This window comes from Mauremys reevesii, linkage group 7, assembly GCF_016161935.1.
Source record: "Mauremys reevesii isolate NIE-2019 linkage group 7, ASM1616193v1, whole genome shotgun sequence".
NCBI lineage: Eukaryota > Metazoa > Chordata > Testudines > Geoemydidae > Mauremys > Mauremys reevesii.
In genome coordinates, this window is record NC_052629.1 from 98679900 (window position 1) to 98704643 (window position 24744).

A 24744-nucleotide genomic window follows, 5' to 3' on the forward strand; every position below is an offset into this window, starting at 1 on the left:
CATTTAGCACCTTGCTTGTCCAGTGACTGTTTGTCAGACTTCCTGCTTCTGATGTACTTACATTTTTTTTTGCTGTTATTGTGTCTTTTGCTAATTATTCTTCACATTCTTTTTTGACCTGCCTAATTATACATTTATACTTCACTTGCCAGAGTTTATGCTCCTTTCTATTTTCCTCACTAGGATTGGACTTTCAATTTTTAAAGGATGTCTTTTTGCCATCCTGGTCAGGTGTTCAGTGGTATATTCCTACTGCTATACTCTTATTATTCAAGCATGAAATTTCTAGCTGTAGAGATTCTATGGTACAGTTTGATTCATTTAAGATTTTTACTATATTTGATTTAACATTCTAGTGCCACTCCCCCACCAGCACAATTGGCTCTGTTATTCCTATACAGTTTGTACCCCGGTATTACCATGTTCCATTGATTATCATCATTCCAACAAATTTCTCTGATGCCTATTATATCTATATCCTCATTTAATACCAGGCACTCACCCAGTTCACCCATCTTAGTGTTTAGATTTCTAGCATTTCTATACAAGCACTTATAAAATTTGTCAATATTTAGCTGTCTGCCTTCATGTGATATAATTGAATGAGACTCTTTTTTTTGACTGCTTCTCTTTAGTTCTACCTGTACTTTATGAGCTTCTATCCTCGCCTCTTTATTAAGATATAAAGTATCCCCTTCAATAGCCCCCTCAAGGGATGTCTCTGTCCGAACCGTATGCTCCTCCGCACCCGACGGCTTTCCCCCAGACCTTACTTTACTCTATGACCTTTTTAATGTAACATGCCAGCAATCTGATTCCATTTTGGTTTACGTGGAGCCCACCCTTCCTATATAGGATCCTCCTTTCTCAAAGGTTCCCCAGTTCTGAATAAATCTAAATTCCTTCTCCAAACATCCTCATCTCATCCACTCTTTGAGACCTTGCAATTCTGTCTGCCCAACTGGCCCTGTGCATGGAACTGGAAGCACTGCAGAGAATGCCACCGTGGAAGTCCTGGACCTTAATCTCTTACCTAGCAGTCTAAATTTGGCCTCCAGGACCTTTTTCCTGCATTTCCCTATGTCATTGGTCTCTACATTTATGCTACCATCGGCTCCTCCCCAGCATTGCACATAAGCCTATCTAGATGTCATGAAAGGTCTGCAGCCTTCACACCGAGCAGACAACTCACCATGCAGTTCTCCTGGTCATCACAAAACAAGCTATCTATATTTCTAATAATTGAATCCTCCATTACTATTACCTGTCCCTTCCTAATAACTGGGTTTCCCTCCACCAGAAAGATATCATCAGTGTGAAAATAACCATGACATCATCTGGAAAGAGGGTCCCAATTATGGGATCCTTTCCCTCGGCTTCAGCTTGATGTTCTCCTTCTCCAAACTTTCATCCTCCTCCACAGCACAGAGGCTGTCTGACTGGGGGTGGGACCACTGTACTGTGTCCCTGAAAGTCTCATCTATGTGCCTCTCTGTCTCCCTTAGCTCCTCCAGTTCAGCCACTCAGATTACAAGAGCCATATTTGGTCTTTGAGTACCATGAGTTGCTTGCACCAAATGCACACATACCTGCCCACGAGGTAGGTAGTCGTACCTTCTGCATTCAGTGCAATAAACTGGATAGCCCCCACTTTGCTGCTGGACTTCTGTCTGCATTATTTTTAGTGTTGCTGGGGTTTTGTTTATTCTTTGGGTTTTTTATGTTTTTTTCGGGGGGGGGGGGGAATGGGGTTCATTGGTCTAAGATTAGAGTACACTTGTTAGGTGTATCTTGCTCTCATGCTCCCTCTCTAAACTCCCTCGCAGAACTCCCTTGTTTGCTGCTTCCTGTTCACTAGCTCCTCTAGTTGCTTAGGAGCTATCTTTTAAACCCCTGTTCTGAGTTAGCCCAACCCTCTTGTCACAGGATTCTAAACGGGTTAGGGATCAAAGGATAGAGCCTTGTTAGGAAGTTCGCAGCCTTGCCTAGTGGTCCGCTACGCTCAGCACACAGCCCTCAAAACAGACCAGTCTATTAACTTCAATCAAGGCACAGAGCAAGCAAGCACACAACAAGCAAACTAACGGACAACAGACTCACTCCCTGGGGTTACATAGTCGCTCCTCCTTTGCCTGGAGAACTCCCTTGCAAATTCCCCTGTTGGCTGCTCCTGTTCACTGTCATTTTGCCCCATCTTGTTTTCTATTTATGGGCCACACTTGTTTCATATTAGCTGTATCATTTAAGTTCTTAAAAGTTGTTAAAGGTGTTTATATATAAATTAAATTGATCTTAAAGGCAATCAAACTAGTTTAAAATAGTCCTTGTTGCAATATGGGAGGTGTTTTCATTCTCAGCTCTGCTTTTTCATTCTGTGGACTGGGAATTTATGGCACACAGCTCTCAACTCTGAAGGGAAGGAAGGAGGAAGATACCATTACTTTGCTGAATATCAATCTCATGAGCCACTGGGACTCACCCATCAGTCCTTAGCGAGAAGTCTGATTCCAGAGCATTGACAGTGTTTGCGTGTAGTCAGCCTTCTCTGTCCCCCCCAGCCTATTGATTTCCACTATACTGTTACTTAAATTGCCGTAGTAATATTTTGCACTATTTTGGTCTGTTACTCCTCTCTGACTAGTTTCACAGTATTATATCTCTATTGCGTTCAGTGTGATTACTCCTGACTTATACCAAAGCAGGTAAGAGAAGAATCAGGCCCTTTTAGCATCAAACATACACAAAAAAAACGTCATTTCATATTTTGTAAAATCCTGTTTGCTCTTGACATGTGATGGTATCGCTGGGTGCCATCCTTGGAGCCCTTGCTTTTCTTTTTTCACCCTCTTCTTATTGTGTCTGTCTGTGCTTGGAGTTTTATGCTCTGCCAAATTTTAGCCTGGAGTGACAGCAGAGAAATGAGCATTATAATGAAAGTCCTGACAAACCCTTAGCTCTAATGACATGAATGGTGCCGCTCTCATTTTAGTCTGCAGTGTTCTTTACCTTAAATCTTTAATGCTATTTTCTGCCTTTATCCCTTGTCGAGCAGGAAGATCACTCAGGTGGTTTATAGCTTAAAACTTGCGCAGTTCAGCAAGTTGTGCTGTGGTGTGGAAGGGCTGCTCGCTAGGGGCTACATGCTCCTCTCCACTTGAGCAGTGTGGAGATGTTCAAGGGCAGCACAGAGGAGAGAGGCTGCTCGTGAGGTGTTCTGCACCCCATTGCAGAGCTGCCATTCCGCTTGCCCACTGTGACCATTGTGACGACACCTTGTTCTGTATGACTCAGGAAAGCAAGGCCAGTGTCCTCTGAGGTAGGAGGAAGAGAATATTTGTCAGCGTATGAAAAGAGGGAGGAATTGAGGCGTTAATTGGAAGACAATTTAGCTCACCATAAAGAAACAGCAGTTGGTGTAGGAATTAACATCGTAGACGGTAAGCTCTTTAGAGCAGGATCTGTATCTTCCTATGTGTGTATATGTGTGTGTGTGTGTGTGTGTGTGATGCTGATTGCACTCTGGGCACTACCATAATATAAATAATAACAGAGCTGGATCAAGACTGAAATATCCATCCAGTGTGTTTGCACTGCGCTTGCCTGACAGTTGCAATGTGTTTGCCTGACAGCACAGTAACAAAAGGCCGTATCCTGCTCCCATGGAGTTTTTCATTGGCATGAGAGGAGCAGGAGCAGGTCCCAAGGTAGGAGTTTTGGGCCAGATTCTCAGCTTTTGTAAAACCACAAAGCTCCAGGGATTTCACTTGAGCCTTGCCAGTTTACACCAATTGAGGATTTGGCCTCTGGCCTTCAGGAAGGTATCTGAAAAATGACAGTGTGATTCTGGGCTAATAACTTATTAACATTCATCCGACAAAGTGGGTATTCACCCACGAAAGCTCATGCTCCAAAACGTCTGTTAGTCTATAAGGTGCCACAAGACTCTCTGATGCTTTTACAGATCCAGACTAATACGGCTACCTCTCTGATACTTATTAACATTCAGTATCTTATGTATAATATAAAAGAGGAACCTACCCATACATATATACAAAAGAGAGGGAAATCGTGGGCTAGATTCAGATTTGATTTTGACTCAGATACCACACATGTGGATGCCTTATAAATACAGATTAATAGGTATAAGCAATGCCATTGAAGCCACTTTCATCAGATCTGAATTTGGCCCATTTTTATCAAAAGCTGTGGACAAATTTAGGGGGCAAACTTTGATTCAATTTAGAATCTGTTGTGGTTATCTGTGTGTTTTATCTGTTACTAATAAGTCCTGTGCTTCGTTTGTTCTTTATTACTTAAGATAATTTGCATAAAGCCAGAATGCTTGTTTCTTATGAGTTCCGCTGCTCCTGTCTGAAATCATCAGATTCCTCAGTTGCATCACTGTAGGTTGTTATAGAAACAATGTTGATGTCACAGAGGAAAGATTGTTTTGTTCCACAAAGCAGGCTTCTCCTTTGCCTTCTTTCAGTTTTTCTTTTCAGTTTGAACTTATAGCAGAAGCATATACAATTCTCAGCCTCTCCTCCTCAGTTTCTCTGAAGTATATTTTGGTAGGGTGCTGTCAGTGCTTTGTGTCACCCTGGTGTGCCACTGAGAGGGCTGCTGCCAATGCTTCTATCCAATAGATATGATGCAAGTTCTTTAGCTCCTCATCTCTACTAGAGCTCTTTGGGTCTTTTAAGAATTTGCTATATGAAGAAGGAAGGGGCAGCTTGACAGCAATGCTGTCCACAGAATTCAGTAGAACAAATGGTTTCTTGAACTGTCAGCTAATACCAGCACTGTGTTATTCTTCAAGAGGTATTCTTCTGAGGGATAAGAATCTACTGATACTGTTGAGAACAGCAGCAGCGGAGGTGGTAGCATGCTCCTGTAAGTCAGGTTTAATTAATGAAGTTAAAAGAATCTACAAAGCCTCTGAGAGTGGGAACCACAGAAGTGGCTGTAACCAGCTTTCTGTTTTTTTCATTGTGTTGGACATTTTTGAGCAGCTTTGTTGCAGATTTCTGGGAACTGACTGAGGGGCTTAGTGGATAACATTTCACTGGGATATAAAAGGTACATGGACAAGAGAACGTCTGAAAAAAAACAAAGTGACTCATTTGTTAGGTAGCTTTAATTTGATTCTGTGTTGTAGTAGAATAGGTCATGGTTACAGTAGATGAATGGAAGTCAGGACTTATGACTCAGCTCTGCCACTGTCTTGATGTGAGACCTTGGATAAATCATTTTGCCTGTCTGCGCCTCAGTGTCCATAGCTATAAAGTGGGGATAATGCATCCCTATCTCACAGGGGGGTTGTGAAGCTTAATTAATTAATCTTTGTAAAGCACTTTGAAATCTTTAAAGGAAAGGAATGTATAATTCTGAAGTATTGTTCTCTGAGATAGTTTGTTGTGTTGTATAGCAATACTAATTAAATCCGTGTACAATCCAAGTATATGGTTTCTCCACTCTCCAGTGTATTGGGATGGAACACATAACCCATAAAGGAACCATAACAGAAAAGCCATTATATAACATCTCCAAAACAGATAGGCCTAGGCTTAGATGTCTTTCTGGTCATGCATGTAATTGTAGTATCTACAAACACAAATAATGTGGGGTTTATTTTTGCACATACACTTGTGGATAGGCAATAATAAAAATTTGGACTCTAGAGTACGTTTTAAAGGTCTTTATGGTTTCACGATTATTGCTATTTGTGATGCGTATATGATTTGAGACACTTGGCTACCAATGGACAATAGTGATACTTTGCCGAGTATCTGCTAAGTTTGGAAAAAACTTTCAAAAACAAGATAAATAATTGTTTATATATGTGTGTGTATATGTATGCATGTGTATACAAAATATTGCTTTCTCATAAAGCTTGTCACACTGCAGTGAAGAGGGAAGCTTCAGAAAACAATTGAATATATATATTTCTCTCTGGAATAGGGATATATGCTGATTTTTGTGGGATGACTGCAGCAAGCTGCAAATGATACATAACAAAAAATTGCCATCCCGGCACACTGAGAGAATACTGATAGTTCTGTTGTGCTGGAATATATATATCAGCATGTGTGTGCACACACACATATACACATAGTATTTGGGTCAGTCAGAGGCCTAGGTAGAAAAACCCATAAGAAGTATAGAAATGATAGTTTTTTACAAGAAAGCTTGTTGATATTTGTAGTGTTTTATAAATATCCCATGGCACTTTCTGTAAAAGTTGTTTTTCTCCCCAGAATACGTGGCAAAAACTGTCCCATGCACACCTTTTCACATTAGGCGGCATAGTTGGTTGCCTCCCTTCGTCCCAGACGTGGCTGAGTTTCAGTGATGCTGTGTTTTTACAGTTGAAAATTGCTTTTGTATCCTTTGGGATGAAATGTACTAAATACATATAAATATTATTATTTATTCATCAAGATTCTGTCCTTGGTGCCCTCTGACAGAGTGACAGTGCAGAGGGGCAGTTTCGCAGTTGGAGCCTCCAGGAGGAATTCTGGCTGTGTCAGCTAAAATTGCTCCTAGGAGCTTACAAGGCATGAATGCCAGAGTGGTAGCTCTGCCTGCCTAGGAGAGGGAGCTAGTATGTTTCCTCCTCTGTGCCACCTCCAAGGGCAGAGAAGGACGGTGATGTGGTCCTGTTCTCAGCTGACCCCTTTCAAACCCCTTTTTCTAACAGCTAATATCCACAGGGGTGCTAATAGGAAACAAGAACTCTGCTTCTCAAAGGGACTCTGGCCAGGCCCTATGCGGGGTGCAAGTTTTGAGGGAGCAGTTAGCTGAGCCACCCCCTTATCTTGGGCACTCACTCACTAGCTGGCCAGGATCTGGGTCCATTGTTTATTAATGTATTAATTAAGACTGACAAAACATTTCCAAAACAGTTTGGCTTATCTTCCTTCTTATCAATTGAATGGCTATGGTGTGTGATCAGCAAGTAACTACATTCTGTTACAAGGATTACTTCTGTCTTGTGGAAAACTCATGTCTATCTCTCTAGGAGAGGAGTGTGTGTGGAGGTCTGTCAAATTAAATTATCTTCTAGATTTGCCCTTCATTCATATATGGTAAGAGGCTAAAAGTTGTCAAGGATATTCGGTGCTAGTCACACACACATGGCCTTATGCAGAGACATGCATGCTTTGAATTTTAAAATATTAAGAAAAAGTTTTATTTCACTGTTTATCCTCTAGGTATTGTACTCTTACTTCCCTTTTGATGCTGAAGAGAAGGAAGCTTATTAGTACACTGGCACATTCAGCAAGTTAAAAATGTCTTCTTTACTAAAAAAGAAAAAAAATCAGATTCCATCATTGACTCAATTTACATCACTGATTTAGTCTTTATTTTCTCAATGACTAAGCATCTCATTTCTATACCGATTACGAGTTCTTGTCAGGAAAAATTCGTCACAGTTCACATGTTTTCTAACAAGACATCAGCTGCATCATTAGTGTTTTTTTTCTCTAAACTGAACATCAGCTCATATGTAAAAGGAATAATACACTGAGCTCCATATTCCTACCTCCTCCATGCTCCACAGATCACACTCCATTACAGTTGTACTGTAATTCACTTGTGGCTCAGCCATTCATAAATTAGCATTCTCATGATCACTAGTGGAGCTACAGAATCATAAACATTAGAGAGGGAAAGCTCTGTTAGGTCATCTAGTTCATCCCCCTTCCAGTTCAGGATTGTTCCCTAATAACTATGGCAAACATAGTCCTTTCCATTTATATGAGAAGAAGCCTGCAGAACTGGTTGAGAGCACAGAAAGGGGCAAGGAAGATGGGTTTGCGGAGGTATGGGGTCCAGAGGAAGCCAGTGGCAGTTTGTTTCCTGAGGGATCTAGCTGCCTTCGGGGAAAGGGGAATGGTCATCACCATGGAGACATCAGATCTCATTATATGGCTGCAGTATCCTCTCCCCAAAGAGTTTGGAGCCTGTACTTCAGCTTGTCTCTGAACCCCTGAAATCCTTTCCTACTGAGACAGTCATTCCAAGAATGGGCCTACTGCCTTCCTCCCACAGGTTTTAGTGCAGGAGGACAAAATATGGTCCTCTATTCTACAGCGTGACACATTTAATTTCTATAAATGTTAATAGATTTAATGTGTGTGCAGCAAGTTATGCTGTGGATCTGTGCTCTGCATAATGAATTGAAATAGTAAAAGCAGCAAAGAATCCTGTGGCACCTTATAGACTAACAGATGTTTTGCAGCATGAGCTTTCGTGGGTGAATACAATGCAATCCGAAGAAGTGGGTATTCACCCACGAAAGCTCATGCTGCAAAACGTCTGTTAGTCTATAAGGTGCCACAGGATTCTTTGCTGCTTCTACAGAACCAGACTAACACGGCTACCCCTCTGAAATAGTAAATTCTCTCTCATGTTCCCAAAGATAAAAAATAGTTCTGAAGCAAATCCTGTTTTCAGAATCCTTCTTCATTATCTGCAGAATCTAAGGCCTGGTCTACACTACGCGTTTAAACCGAATTTAGCAGCGTTAAACCGATTTAACCCTGCACCCATCCACACAACGAGGCCCTTTATATTGATATAAAGGGCTCTTTAAACCGATTTCTGTACTCCTCCCCGACGAGAGGAGTAGCGCTGAAATCGGTATTGCCATGTCAGATTAAGGTTAGTGTGGCCGCAAATCGACGGTATTGGCCTCCGGGCGGTACCCCACAGTGCATCATTGTGACCGCTCTGGAAAGCAATCTGAATTCAGATGCACTGGCCAGGTAGACAGGAAAAGCCCCGTGAACTTTTGAATTTCATTTCCTGTTTGCCCAGCGTGGAGCTCTGATCAGCACGGGTGGCGATGCAGTCCCAAATCCAAAAAGAGCTCCAGCATGGACCGTACGGGAGCTACTGGATCTGATCGCTGTATGGGGAGACAAATCTGTTCTATCAGAGCTCCGTTACAGAAGACGAAATGACAAAGCATTTGGAAAAATCTCCAGGCTATGATAGACAGAGGCCACAGCAGGGACTCAGCACAGTGCTGCGTGAGAAGCGTAATGGAAAGCCAAAGAATCAAATGGATACTCAGGGAGGGAGGGAGAGGGTACTGAGGATTCCAGCTATCCCACAGTCCCCGCAGTCTCTGAAAAGCATTTGCATTCTTGGCTGAGCTCCAAATGCCTGAAGGCTCAAAAACATTTTCCCAGGTGTTTCAGGATGTATGTTGTCAATTTACACCCTTCCCCCCCCCCCCGAAAGAAAAGGGAAAAAAATAGTTTCTCGCCTTTTTTCAATGTCACCCTATGTCTACTGCATGCCGCTGGTAGATGGGGTGCTGCAGCACTGAACACCAGCATCCCCTTTGCAGACGGTGCAAAATGACTGGTATCATAGAATCATAGAATCATAGAATTCAAGATCAGAAGGGACCATTATGATCATCTAGTCTGACCTCCTGCAAGATGCAGGCCACATAAGCCGATCCACCCACTCCTTAAGCAAGCGACCCCTGCCCCATGCTTCGGAGGAAGGCGAAAAACTTCCAGGGCCACTGCCAATCTACCCTGGAGGAAAATTCCTTCCCGACCCCAAATATGGCGGTCAGCTGAACCCCGAGCATGCGGGCAAGACTCTCCAGCCAGACCCTCTGGAAAAAGGCTAACAATATCCTATCATTGACCCATTGTACTAATTACCAGTGTGGCACTTAATTGACCTATTGACTAAGCCCGTTATCCTATCATACTATCTCCTCCATAAACTTATCTAGCTTAATCTTAAAGTCATGGAGGTCCTTCGCCCCCACTGTTTCCTTCGGAAGGCTGTTCCAGAATTGCACTCCTCTGATGGTCAGAAACCTTCGTCTAATTTCAAGCCTAAATTTCCTGACTGACAATTTATATCCGTTTGTCCTCGTGTCCACATTAGCACTGAGCTGAAATAATTCCTCTCCTTCCCTGGTATTTATCCCTCTGATATATTTAAAGAGTGCAATCATATCTCCTCTTATCCTTCTTTTGGTTAAGGAAAACAAACCGAGCTCCTCAAGTCTCCTTTCATACGACAGGCTTTCCATTCCTCGGATCATCCTAATGGCCCTTCTTTGTACCCGTTCCATCCATTGTCATCATCAGCCCGTGAGTGCTCCTGGCTGGCCTCGGTGAGGTCGGCCGGGGGCACCTGGGTAAAAATGGGAATGACTCCCGGTCATTCCCGGCAGACGGTACAGAAGGCTTGGTAACCGTCCTCATCATAGCAGCTGGAGGCTGAGCTCCATCAGCCCCCCCTTTCATGTCTAAAGAAAAGATTCTGTACTGCCTGGACTATCATAGCAGCTGGAGGCTGCCTCCTCCTCATTTTATCTCACTAAAAGTCAGTGTTTCTTATTCCTGCATTCTTTATTACTGCATCACACAAATGGGGGGACACTGCCACTGTAACCCAGAAGGGTTGGGGGAGGAGGAAGCAACAGGTGGGGTTGTTGCAGGGGCACCCCCTAGAATGGCATGCAGCTCATCATTTCTGCAGGATCTCTGGGGCTCTGACACGGAGCGGCTGTGCTCTCTGGTTCTCTAGTACACTTGCCCCATATTCTAGGCAGGACTGACTCTATTTTTAGACAAAACATAAAGAAGGGAATGACACAGGGAGTCATTCCCATTTTTTGTCCATGTGCCCCCGGCCGACCTCAGCGAGGCCAGCCAGGAGCACCCATGACAGCAGCAGAGGGTACAAAAGGATTGATAACCATCATTGCCAATTTCCAAATGCAAACGGTGCAAAATGACTGATAACCATCATCTCATCGCCAATTTACAATGGCAGACAGTGCAATAGGAATGGTAATCATCTCTGCTACCTTGCAAAGGCAAATAAATGCTGCTGTGTAGCACTGCAGTACCACCTCTGTCAGCAGCATCCAGTACACATACGGTGACAGTGACAAAAGGCAAAACAGGCTCCATGGTTGCCATGCTATGGCGTCTGCCAGGACAATCCAGGTGAAAAAGGGCGTGAAATGATTGTCTGCCGTTGCTTTCACGGAGGAAGGATTGAGTGATGACATTTACCCAGAATCACCCGCGACACTGTTTTTGCCCCATCATGCATTGGGATCTCAACCCAGAATTCCAATGGGTGGGGGAGACTGCGGGAACTATGGGATAGCTACGGGATAGCTACCCACAGTGCAACGCTCTGGAAATCGACGCTAGCCTCGGTACATGGATGCACACCGCCGAATTAATGTGCTTAGTGTGGCCGCGTGCACTCAATTTTATACAATCTGTTTAAAAAAACCAGTTTCTGTAAAATCAGAATAATCCCGTAGTGTAGACATACCCTAAGATCAACCCATTAGCTTAGGTGTTAGACCCAAAGCCACTGTTGTCTTATACAAAGAGCATGTGGCATCATGGCAGTTGGCGTATTTGCGGGACCAATCCTGGAAGATGCAGTCAGTGAAGTTTATGGGAGTTGATAGTGCTCAGCCCCTGCCAAGATATGGCTCATAGAGCCAAACCCTTATTTATCTGTTATGTCTGCTGAACTGTTACCTGCGGTGATTTCCCCTCCCCTTTTCATGTTTAGAAGGTTGTTTAATAAATGATTAGTTAACATAGACTGGTCTCACTATAGCTAGGTCCTCAGTTGGCACTATATGGTAGGTTTCTGAAATACTGTATTGCAGTTCACACAAACAGCATGTAAAGGCCTAAGCCCAGGTCATTTCCCCCAACACTTTCATTTAATGCAGAATATTTAACACTCCATGTGTGCATGTGACAGGATACCCATCCCATCACAGTTTGGGTTCCAAAGCCAACTCTCTGCCCACATCTATCAAGATATGTTTTTATAAGGATATTGGAGCTACAAATCCAGACAACCAATGTGTATCCAGTCACATGCACGGATTTCATTTCTGCTGCTGATTCTTTATGGAACCTGTTTTTACTAGTCTGCGCTCATGGGATGGCCATAAGAACATATTCTATAAGTAGCCTGTGACAAAGAAGATTATCCTACTTATCTATTTCCTGTGTCAAGGGTACTTGTGAGTGTCTTTGTTTAGAGTGATGTGTTAGTTATGTAGTTAGTATATTCAGGCTTGCACATGAGACAGGTTTAAGTTCTGCTATCTTTTGAATCTTTGGGGCTAGAAATGAGAGAATTGTACCATTGCAACAGGACAATTCACAGCTTTCCAAAGGGACATACAACCTCTTCTTCTAGCCACAGTAGGTTCTAAGGTACTCAGTCTTACAATGGTTATGCATAGCAAAATTGTTTCAGGTAATATTTACACTTGAGTTAAAGTTATCAGTTGTTTTCCTCAAATAGTTTTTTGAGAAAAATATATGGCATATAAATAATAGATATTGGGGTGGTGTAAAACTTTTAATAGGATGAGTTTTCATTGACCTGCATAACTAATTTATATCTTCAGCATTTGTGAGTAATGTGGTTATCCAGAGCATATGTTAACAGAGCCTTTATACCACACCATATGTATCTTGGCTCTTTCTCTCTTGCAATATTCTATAGTAACAATGCCGGTGTCTCAAGCCCCAATTCAGCAGTCAATCCCTATTCAGCAAAGTACTTAACCATGTGTTTAACTTTAGGGATATATGCCATTGACTTCACTAAGACTAAAGAATGTGCTTCATTGCTTTGCTGAATAGAGATAAACTTAAGCATGTGCTTAAATTTGAGGGCTGACATTTTACTATTACTTCCTAGGAGGAGCTCCAGTCTGCTGACGCTGGGCCAGATGTCACTCTCATTTTTTCAAACACATGGAGCTCACCAGCTCAAGGCAATAAAATTTTTGCATAAAAACATAGGGTAGAATATTATACAAACATTGTGCTTTCTAGCAGATGAATGCAACAAAAACATTGTTTATTTTTACCAGATCTGAAGTTGTTGAAAGCTGGAAATGTTAGTCAAGTTGTTTAAGGTATTAATATTAAGAGGGGAGGGATAGCTCAGTGGTTTGAGTATTAGCTTGCTAAACTCAGAGTTGTGAGTTTAATCCTTGAGGTGGGTCATTTAGGGATTTGAGGCAAAAATCTGTCTGGGGATTGATCCTCCTTTGAGCAGGGCATTGGATGAGGTGAGGTTTGTGAATTTATCCAAAACTTTTACTCTAGTTACTTAAGATGGTTTATAACAAAATGCCATGATCTTCCTGCTTGACTTCATGATATTTACTGGGGTTATTTTTCCTCTGGACTGCAAGAACACAAAAGAGAGCAATTCATGCTCAGACTAATAACTTTATTTGATATTTTCTATAAAATCACAAAGCCCACTCCCACCCACTAAGAAGCCTTAGCACATAAGATATCCTGGCAACTTTTTCCTGCTTTCAATAATAACCTTACAGATGGGTGGGGGGGGGGGGAATGCAACAATCACATTGTATCCTGCCCAGATCTTAAAGGATGATCCTCACTAAGGGCAATGTTTTGCCTTCCTTTCACAAGTTCTGCATGTAAATATAGCAAGTACAGATTCATAGATTTTTAAGGCCAACAGGGACCACTGTGATCAGACTGACCTCTGAAATAACGCAACACATAGCACTTCCATGAATTAATTCCTGCTTCATGTCCAATAACTATGGTTAAACTAGAGCATATATTTTAGGAAAACATCCAAACTTGATTTAAAGACTTCCAGAGATGGAGAATCTCCCACAACAAATTGTTTCAGTGGTTAACTACCCTCACAGTTAAAAAGTGAGCACTGTACACTTTGTATTCTGTGTTGTAATTGAAATAAATATATTTGAAAATGTAGAAAACATCCAAAATATTTAAATAAATGGTATTCTATTATTGTTTAATTATTTTTTTATGATTATTTTTTTAAATCACTTGACAGCCCTAAATATAACCTCTCCACTTCTATTTGATATTCCTATTTATACATCCAAGGATCAAATTAGCCTTTTTGGCCACAGTGTCACACTAGGAGTGTATATTCAGCTAATTATCCACCATGACACCCTGATCTTTTTTGAAGTCACTGCTTCCCAGATAGAGCCCCCTCCATCCTGTAAGTATGGCCTGAATTCTCTGTTCCTAGATGACTGTCATTACATTTGGCTGTATTCAGCTATATATTGGTTGCTTATGCCCAGTTTACCAAGCGATTCAGATTACTCTATATCAGTGACCTATCCTCTTATTTACCACTCCCCCAATCGTTGTGTGTCTTATGCATATTTTATTAATAATAATTTTATGTTTTCTTCTGAGTCATTGATACAAATATTAAATCAGGTAGGGACAAGAACTGATCCTTGTAGGATCCCACTAGAAACACACCCAGTCAGTGATGATTCCCTGTTTAGAAATACATAAAAAAATTGTTAGTTTGACAGGATCTATTTTCCATAAGCCCTGGCAGCATGAGATCTCCAGCATATGTCACTCAGATTGAAGTCCCCTATCATTATATATATTTTAGTTCATTTATAAATCATTGAACATTACTTCTTCAAGGAAAATCTTAGAAGTTCAGAGCAAATTAGAGCAAGGAGATGACTTACTATTATTAATTATTAGCATTTTTAGCATAGCTTAATTGGAATTGAATATTTCTTCTGTTGAAAACATAAAGGAGCTACTCATTGACATCAGTGGGAGTTCTGCATATGGAATGGCTATAAGATCAGATTATTAGGAATATCACTACTTCAGCATTTATAATAATCCATTTGGAGGTCAAGTAAAGATAAAGTAAAACAGATAAAGGCCAGTGGCAAAGCCAGTATATCTTAATACTCTTGCTAGTCATTAACTAATTAATAATGATTGAAAATGGATATAGGATAGCACTGAGCACTACACCTGATCAAAACTCAGTGTTTCTGGTTTATGGTAAATTTTTATATATAATTTTTATGTATAAATTTCTTTATGGATTCTTAGTTTTATATTTATATATATAAATTCTTCTGCTATTTGCATGTCATAATGTGACATAATACAATAGTTTTTTTCATTTTTAAAATCATTAAGGGCAGCTGCAACTTAGTACCAATTGAAACATTGTATCTTTAAAGTGTCTCCTGTTTGTGTTTTAATGAAACAGTTTGACACTTTGATACAAAGTTGTTTCATTACAACACAAATCAGGGTCCTGATTCAAGAAGGGATGCTTATGGCTCATTGAAGTCAAAAGACAACCATATGCTTAAAGTTAAGTACATGCCTAAGTGTTTTCCTGTGTCATGGCCTATGTTGAGTTAGACCTCCATGTAGATATACAAATACTAGGCAGGAGATAACAGTTCAGTTTAAATAGCCTGTTTAACCATCTACATTAGTAGAGCTAAAGACTCAGGTCCATGAGTTACTATGGCCCTTTAAAGGAGTAGGGTAAAAGCCTAAATGTTTAGGATATTTTTATATCCTTAAATTGAATCTGCTCACTTTGTTTTCTGTGTGGCAGTTGCCTAGATTTACATTTTGATTGTGTTTTTATACTGCGATCTTCTTTGTGGTATCTAAGTACCATCCTGTAGTGCATTAAACAAAGTGATTGCACATCTGATTTCTGTGAGGCCTTCAGTAGACTTACTGATATGAATGTTTTGTGCCTCAAGGATTTATAGTTTATGATAGTTAAGGATGTATGTTTGTCCTGTCTATGACCTCTTGGACAAAAACTGTGATACTAATGGCTTTGTTCCATAAAAGGTCATGGTCTTTCTTATGCCATCCAGTGCATTATTGAATAGGATTCCTCTATGTATCTTTACAAATTTAGTTCTGCCTATGTCCAGAGTAGCTGAGTCTATTTAAACAATCTTATTATAAAATAAAGGTATTTATTTGAATTTTTCTCATAATGTTCCACAAGAAACTTGTGTAGTGTTAATTAAAATATTGTGTGCCATGAATTTTTTGTCATAACTTTTTTTTTGGTCATAACTTATGTAATTTGACAACCAGTTTTACAGTAGTTTGGGCTCCTGAGGGCTGTAATGCTTTGGTCTAATTCAGGTTGTTGACTTGGTGTGAGGGCGGATGCATGATATTTAGAAGTTTGTGATATGGAAGAGGTCAGTCTATGATCTAGTGGCCCCTTCAGGCCTTGAACTCTATGACTCTAATTCAGGGGTTGGCAACCTTTCAGAAGTGCTGTGCCAAGTCTTCATATATTCACTCTGATTTAAGGTTTCGCGTGCCAGTAATAATTATAACGTTTTTAGAAGGTCTCTTTCTATAAATCTATAATATATAACTAAACTATTGTTGTATGTAAAGTAAATATGGTTTTTAAAATGTTTAAGAAGCTTCATTTAAAATTAAATTAAAATGCAGAGCCCCCGGACGGGTGGCCAGGACCCGGGCAGTTTGAGTGCTGCTGAAAATCAGCTCACGTGCCGCCTTTGGCACCCATGCCATAGGTTGCCTACCCCTGCTCTAATTACTGCAAACCATTTAATAACGGCCTAGTGTGTTTATATGTATATTGGAATTGTGTTACATAGCATAAAATAATGAACAGAATGTAGACTTTTACCGGTCCAGTATAGAGGAAATTTTAACCATCCAGAAAGCAAGATTTTAACTTATTCAAGATCAAGTTTATAAATCCCATTATACATTTCTTTATGGATTCTTAGTTATTGTTAAAATACTTTAAAATTATATATATGATGTGAAATAGAATACTGATATTAGTAACTGTGCATCAGTTATCCAGATTGTTTCTATAATAGCATGTATGGAAGCAAAATCAGGCACTATAGGCATGATTTGAGGGAATTAAATATTTTTTATTATGTACCTGTTAAATCTCCTATAATGTCCGGCCATAGTTCATTGAAATAAGTAATGTATAACTCTGACCTAATTTATTTTTAGCCATTTGATGTACACACGTCAAATAAAAAATAACTAATGCAGATATGATCATCCTTTAGCTCTGAATAATTGATTTCTTTGTTAGAGGTATGAACCTATAATAATAATTTTAAGTATATCAGTAACACAAATTAGCAGCAATGTATAGGTATAGGTGAACCCATTGATGGAGATTTGCTTTCTGTGTTGTTGTCTATTAAAGAATTAGAGATCTTCCTGTGGGCATTTGGGATGGAAATGAATTTGACCATCTCTGACTAGTTAATGAGGTTACATACTATAGCATAATTGTTTTAAAAATCTCTGAAATAAAACCTAAGTACAACACTACCTAGTAAAAAAATGGACAGATCTAGCTCACACTTCATACTTGTGTGGGACAATACAATATACCTCTCACTAGAAATTCCAAAGCATTTACCTTTCAATCTTGGAAATTAATAGATTGACAAAAAAGGAAGGGACATTAGTGATATATATTAATGGCACTGAGCCAAATTCTGCTGTCTCTTGCCCTGATGGAATTCCATTGACATTGAACTGATTTCTGACATCAGTGAGCTTATACTACTGTGACTGACTGCAGAATTTGTCCTCTCCTGTGAGGACATAACATTTGCTCTTCTATTACATTTCAGTCAGCTTTATAACAATCTAATGGTATAATTGAAGTCAATGGCAAAACTTCCATTGATTTTGATGGGTCCAGGATTTTCACCCTATGTGTTTAGTTTGTTCTGATACTTGCCAAGAGGTTTGTAAAGCAGCAATGGCTACTATTTTTGAGTGCCACGAAAGGTAACTGATCATATTCAGCCCTGTGCGGTTGACCAGCACAAGGCCTATGCACCATGTAAACCTTATGTAAGCAATGTTTTCAAGCATAGGCATTCTGCAAAAGAGTGAATTGGATAGAATGGAATAAATGTCTTCAGTGGCTTTTGCTTGCTCACGTTTGCAGTAAGTTTGGCTCAAAGCTTTGTGCTGCCTCTGATGGTTCTGTAAAGCAATTAGCTAACTGACATTGTTCTCCAAGCTGTGCTAACATCAGCAATGATGGTGGTGGCCAAAGATGTTTTGGCATAAATCTCTATAAGCTGAAGTCATCAAATAAAACAGCCATATTAATTTCAGCCCTACTTGAAACACAGGATAGAATTAGATTTCATGGAAGGAAAAGGTTGATGTAGGTCAGTAGGTAGGTAAGAAATTTTATTCCCAAGCATTAAAACTTAGCATTGTTCAAGTGAGAGGCCAGATGAGGAGATGGCACTATAGGGATGAGACACCTACAAGATTGTTTTGATGTAAATTGGGATGAATGGGTTAATAATGAACAGAGGATGAGTAAGGGGGAACTGTGTTTGTGGTGGATCTTTATGTAATGTAGAAGGTTTGGGCAGAGGTACTTAGAATTTGGTGGGCTGGTTGTTTTAGATCTGTCCACAGCTTTTGATATAATTAATCTTGAGATATTTTTGCATCTGTGAGGACACTAGGGGTGGTGGTGGATGAAGTTGCTCTTGAATGGCTCTATGCTGGTGTGGCCCACTGTGTAGATAGGTCTAGTAATTGCCTGTGAGAAACTAAGGGTAGAAAGTCTGAGGGGGAGATATTGGGCCATTGTTTCAGAGGTGATATCAACATTGAGGTTGAAGTTTCTCAGGACAACAAGTTTTTGGAACTTTATCACCATGTCAGACAACATCTCTGGCAGCTTCTCTAGGATGCCTTTCCTTTTTGGAGAACTATAGATTAGCAGGATAGATGTGGACTTGTCTCTGTGCTCTTGTTATGTGCTCTTGAAGTATTTTGTCTCAAGATGGCCTCTCTTGTACATGTGGCTGGACTGGAATCTGATGGTTCCTCCCCTTCCATCATTTTTTTCTGTGGATCTAGGTCTGTAGCATAATGAGTAGGGGGCAATTGATACTAACAGTGTACCTGCAATGTCATCCAGACTGGTTGCATGCTGGTGGCCAGGTTGCAAGTCTCTTTTGTGATGAGGTCATAGACAATAAAGGACATTGTGACCCCATTGTGAAGTCAAGTTGTTTTTTTTTCTGTTGTAAGCTTATGTATAGTGGCTATTGAATGATTAGCTGCAGCTGCCCATTGAACTATGTTCTAGTTGCTGGTAACACTGGGAGAGGGGAAGAGGAATTTTGAGTTTTAAATGTTGTTACTGTCAGTCAGCAAAAAGATCTGGGGATGCGCTAGATGCTGAGGTTAAGACAAGAGTGTTCAACACCACTGGGCACAGTGCTGTGGCAAGGGGCAAAGCTGGTGAAGCTTCACTCCAGAGCACTGGAAAGTGTGGTAAGCACACAGTTGCTTGACTATTATTTAAATTTTAAGAGGTAGAAAATGTTTGGATGTTTATTGGCAGGGCCATCCTTAGGAGGGTGTGGGGCCCGGGACATAGGTGCTGAGTTTCTAATCTGCTGGGGGGGTGCTCCCCCCTGGCTTTGCTCAGGCCCCAACCCCACTTCACCCCTTCCCCCAAGGCTCCACCCTGCCCTGCTTCTTCCCATCCCTGCCCCACTCTGCCTTTTCCCACCCCCATCCTGCCTCTTCCCCATCCAGTTCTGCCCTCTCCCCCAAGCATGCTGCACCCTCACTCCTCTCCTCTCCCCCCCAGCACATCCTAATGCCGTGAAACATCTGATCAACATAACAAACATGGGAGATATACCTATCTCCTAGAACTGGAAGGGACCTTGAAAGGTCATCAAGTCCAGCCCCCTGCCTACACTAGTAGGACCAAGTACTGATTTTTTGCCCCAGATCCCTAAGTGGCCCCCTCAAGGATTGAACTCACAACCCTGGATTTAGCAGGCCAATGCTCAAACCACTGAGCTATCCCTCCCCCCTCCTGAGAGGGCACTGATCGGTGGGGCCCACCAGCATGCAGGAGGCACTGGCGGGAGGGAGAGGTTCTGGTGTGTGGGGGTTCCTCCTCATCCCCCCCCCCGCCTGCCTGCCTGCCTGCTGCTCACCTCCCTGTTTGCCTCCTCATCCCACTTGCCCTCCCACCTCACTTTCCCAACTGCCTCCTGCGGGACCCCCCAAAGCGTGGGGCCTGGGGCTATCCCCCCGATTCGTCATACCCTAGGGACAGCTCTGTTAATTGGTACTGTAAAATACAAATATTATAAATAAAAGTTAGTGATTTTGTATCTGAGAAGCAGAGTAAATAGCCCATATTTTGAAAATTATCCCAATACACTTTTATTACAGATTATTGTTCTTTTTGTCCTTTTTCCTGCCAAAATATGAATTCACTTAACACGGTAAAGACTCTATTGAGCTGTTGTAGTCTGTCTGAATACATATTAATTTAGGTGTCCCTGGCCTGATGTCATCAGTATTCCAAATCATTATAAACAGATGGAAAGTGTCAAGCCCAATACTAAATCCAACATCTTCCACTTCCTTGATCCACTCTCTTTTACTGTACCCTTGGCTGCCATTTCTTTATCCATTTCATATTAACTAACTTGTTAACTTTAAATATTCTTCAAAGTGAATTTTTGAAATTTTTGAAATTCACGTCCCCTGCTCTCCCTCTGGCTGCTCCTCTGTACTTTCTCCTTCAGAAATTGCACCAAATTTGTAAAGATTTGCTCTTTATGAAACCATATGGATTAATTTGTATTCCTTTATATTTCTCTACATGCTTTGTGGTCTCATACTTCAATGTTGCTAGGATCATTCCTGCCACTCAGGTTAGAATTATTCATCTCTGATTTCCTGACTCTTCCCAATTCTTTTGCTGAAAGCTGGAGTTATATTCAATACTTTTGTGTCCATCAAATTGTTCTTGTGCTGTCTGTGCAAAATCACTATTATTGGACCAATATGTATTTGGGTTTCTTTCTAGGGTCTATGGTGCAAACAAGTTAGCCCTACAACTTTATCTGGCTTTGGTGACTTCACTGTACAGAGGTTGTTTTTTTGTTATTGATAACAAAGCCCTATTTTTGTATTACCCACCCCTGGAAAATGTGTTTACATTTCTGGCATTTTTCCTTTCCCTGTGAATAGCCAACAGAAGATAGCATTTACATTTTCAGCAATATCCAGTTGATTTGTTATTAAGTCCTCTCCTGTACTGATTCAGTTAGTGGCTCAGTGGTTAACTCCTTTTTGATCTTTTTCTCCTTAAATATTTTGAGATCCTTTTATCCTTTCTTCACTTTATGGGCAATCCTTCTCTCTTTGTCAATTCTGGCTGCATTAATCAGAGTTGTTGTTTTTTTTTACACCCTTTCAGCTTCAGTTCATAATCCTCTTTATCCTCTTTAGAGTTTGTGTTCTTATACATGTCATGTACCTTCTAGTTTTTCTTGAAAGCTTTTTGCACATTCTTAGTCATCAACATCAATCTTACCCCTCTTCATTTATTATTACAGTATTGCTGATTATGCACACCATGTGATGTGGCATGCTTGGCAAACATAGTGTCGGCAAGCTGAACAGTAATGGCTTACATTTTCTGACAGCAGGTGTCAAGCACCAATTAATGATCAAAAACACTATCTTTTGGCTCCCTTGCAAATAAAAAATGACCTGGATGCACCCTCACTTGCATCATTGGCATCTGATTAGCTATGTGTTGGTCCGACAGCAGGACCTATGAGATGTGTGCATAATTCGGGTATTATGCAGAGCTGATTGCTGGACTGACCACTGTCTTGTTTGATCAAAGCTTTCTCTTTTTATTAGGCCAAAAATGCATAAAAACCAGTCAGTTAAGCATCTAAATGTTGCCCGGCTGAAAGATACATCAACTGCTGAACAGTCCTCAACACAGCTAACTACCATTTTGGAAATTTTTCCAATGAGTAGTGATGATGTATCTGCTGAATGTCTCTGTGCGATAGAATCTACACTACCATTGTGGACTGTGTTGGATATACAAAATGCTGTCATGCGGACTGGTTCATTGATAACGATCCTGAAATATCAAATCATCTTGATGCCAAATGACAAGTGCATGATGTGCTCTTAACTGACCCATTCTCTGAGTAGAGAAAAACCAGATATAGAGTAGCTTGCAGCACTCTCCAACACAAACTCCACCAAATGCAAAATACGTGGTTTAACCACAAAGCGGATGAATTGCAGATTCTTGCTGTAAAACATGACTCCAAAGACTTCTCTGATGCTGTCAAAGCTATGTATGGCCCTGTTCAATCTGCCTGGACATCAGTAACAAGTGCTGATGGTGAATTTCTCATTGCAGATTGCACTGCCATCCACCAATGGTGGTGTGAACACTTAGTGAATTACTTAATCATCTATCTACTATCTCTGATGAGTCACTGGATAATGTTAGCAAACTGCCTACATCTAACGCACTTGCTGATCCACCCACATGAGCTGAGGTGCTGAAGTCTGTCCAAGCAACGAAAAATAACAAATCTGGTCCCCATGCCATTCCAGCTGAAGTTTTCAAACACAGAGGAAATCTTCTCATTGGCATGCTTTTGGAATTCTTCTCACATGTCCGTCTTCAAGAAATCATACTGCGACAACTGAAAGATGCCACCATTGTCACTCTCTATAAGCACAAAGACGTAAAAAGGAATGATGATAACTACAACAGCATCTCCTTGCTCTCAGTGGCTGGTAAGTTTCTTGCATGGATCTTCTTGAACAGGTTCCTGGCCCAAATTATCAACAAAGTTCTATCTGAGTCAAAATGCAGCTTTTGCACTCAGTGGAGCGCTGATGACATGATTTTCATCATCCAACAATTACAAGAAAATGTCACAAACAGCATCAACCCTTGTACATCTTGTTTCTTGATCTAACCAAAGCTTTGAACACAGTCAACTGCACTGCCCTCTGGAAATTGCTTGCTAAATTTGGATGTCCAGACAAATTTATTAACATTTTTTGGCAATTCCACAAAGGCTTGATTGGAAGAGTTAGTAGTGTCGATGGTGATTTAACAGATCAATTTCCAGGCACAAATGGGGTGAAGCAAGGATGTGTCCTTGCTCCTGGCCTTTTTGGTTTATTCTTCACTGTGATGCTTGAGGAAGCCCTCCAGGGCTCTTCAAATGGCATCTTTATATGCTTTCACACTTTAATCTCTCTTGTCTATGTGCAAATATCAAAGTGATCAAAGCATTGATCCAGGAGCTGTTCTATGCCAATGATTGCACCTTGGTGGCACACTCTGAAGCACAAACTGCTTTGCTGTGGTGGCTTCTAACTTTAGCCTTACCATTGGCAGAACAAAATCTAAGGCTATGTATCAGCCAGCTCCTCAACAACTTTACCAAAATCCATCAATAAGTTTGGAAGGTACCATGCTCCAACCCATCAACAGTTGACTTATCTCAGCAGTGCGTTAAATAATGAAGTGATTATTGATCACGAAGTGGATGTGCAAATTAAGAAAGCCAGCATTGCTGATGGTCACCTTTATCACCAAATCTGGAAGCAACACTGAATACGTCTATAGATAAAAATCAAAGTGTATAATGCTGTTGTCCTCACAACATTGATTTACAGTTGTGAAACATGGGCCTGTTGTCAATGCCACATTAAATAGCTTGACAGTTTCCATTTGTGATACCTATAATGACTGGTGGGCATCAAATGGCATGACCAGGTGTTCAACCTGGAAGTTTTGGCAAAAGCTGATTTAGTTTGTATCAAGGGTCATTTGATTTGCGTCCAACTGAGATGGACTGGTCATGTAATTCATATGCCTGAGACTTGTCTAGTAAAACAAATTCTATATTCTGAATTAAGCTCTGGTAACCATAAGTGTGGAAGGCAAATGAAACGCTTCAAAGATGCTCTGAAACAAAATCTGCACAAGACAAATATTTCTGATTCGATCTTTGAGCAACTGGAATCTGATCACGTTGTGTGGCATTATACCATAAGGGTGGGTGTCCTTGACTTTGAGGAGGACTGTGTTGTGCATCTGGAAGCACAGCACAGACATGGAAACAATGTGCAGCTCAGTTAACACAAGCAGGCAAATGGCTCTGTGGTCAGTGTGGTAAATATTGTACTTCCGAAATTGGTCTGTGGAGCAATGCAAAGACCCAGCAGTACAAACTGTGATTAACCACATCATCCTCAAAATGTCGGGGTGAGTAGTATTAGTATTGCTGAGCTCTCTCTCTCTCTCTCTCTCTCCTCTCCTCTTTCTCCCTGACCCCAACTCTTTTTTTGTTCACTTCTTTGCATCAGTTGTGGCTGGATTGCAAGAAGTACACAAATCACTCGCTAAAGTCAATGATATTGAAGTGTCTGCCTATTTAGGGGAAGCATCAATGATTAGCTTCAGTGATTCTGAGTCAGCCTTTGCCCCTAAGCCATTGCTGCATTGTAGGCTATTTGAGCAGTGGAGGAGGTGGTGCCATTGATGCAGTAGGCAGAGACTGGATAGATGTAAACTTTGATTGACAAGAGGCAAAACCATATCTGAACAGTATGCTTCAGGAGAGGAAGGAAGATACTTAAGAAAATATTAAATAACTGCATTTGCCTGATGGTGATTTGCTACATTTTTAGAAACCCAAAAGAAAGACCTTTGGGAGCAGAACCCACTGTTCAGCACCTGGCCATTTAGTAGCATATTTTGTCAAATCAGCCTGCCATGCCTGCACACACATATGGGAGCTGATCTTACGATAGGTTTCTGTGTATCAGGAGATGTGATAAAACCCTTCATCTCTACCACCCGCTCACCTGCTAGACAGCAAATGCTATAGCCCAAAGTCTTTGCTTTTGGACATAATTTGCTTCTAAAGATGCATAACACTGAAGTGGAATATCTGAAGATAGAACTAGATGTTATCAAAGGCTATAAAAATGGGCAACATTTTAC

At 40.9% G+C, this 24744-nt stretch overlaps 1 protein-coding gene and 1 long non-coding RNA gene across 3 annotated transcripts in view; one reads left to right on the plus strand and one right to left on the minus strand.

The window, feature by feature from the left end:
• Positions 1 to 2722: 2722 nt before the first annotated feature.
• Positions 2723 to 3248, minus strand: LOC120408939. The gene is made up of 2 exons (XR_005601019.1): positions 3007 to 3248; positions 2723 to 2899 (listed from the first exon to the last, which is right to left on the minus strand). It is a non-coding gene; the product is annotated as an uncharacterized LOC120408939 (long non-coding RNA).
• Positions 3249 to 3310: 62 nt separating this feature from the next.
• CACNA1D (calcium voltage-gated channel subunit alpha1 D) overlaps positions 3311 to 24744 on the plus strand; it is a 351709-nt gene continuing 330275 nt past the window's right edge. Inside the window, exon 1 of one of the 2 annotated variants that reach the window (XM_039546606.1) lies at positions 3311 to 3437. The gene's annotated coding sequence lies outside the window, so the exon portion shown is untranslated. Of the gene's footprint in view, positions 3438 to 18972; positions 19203 to 24744 lie in introns of those variants that run through there. The other variant, XM_039546605.1, reaches the window with a different exon arrangement.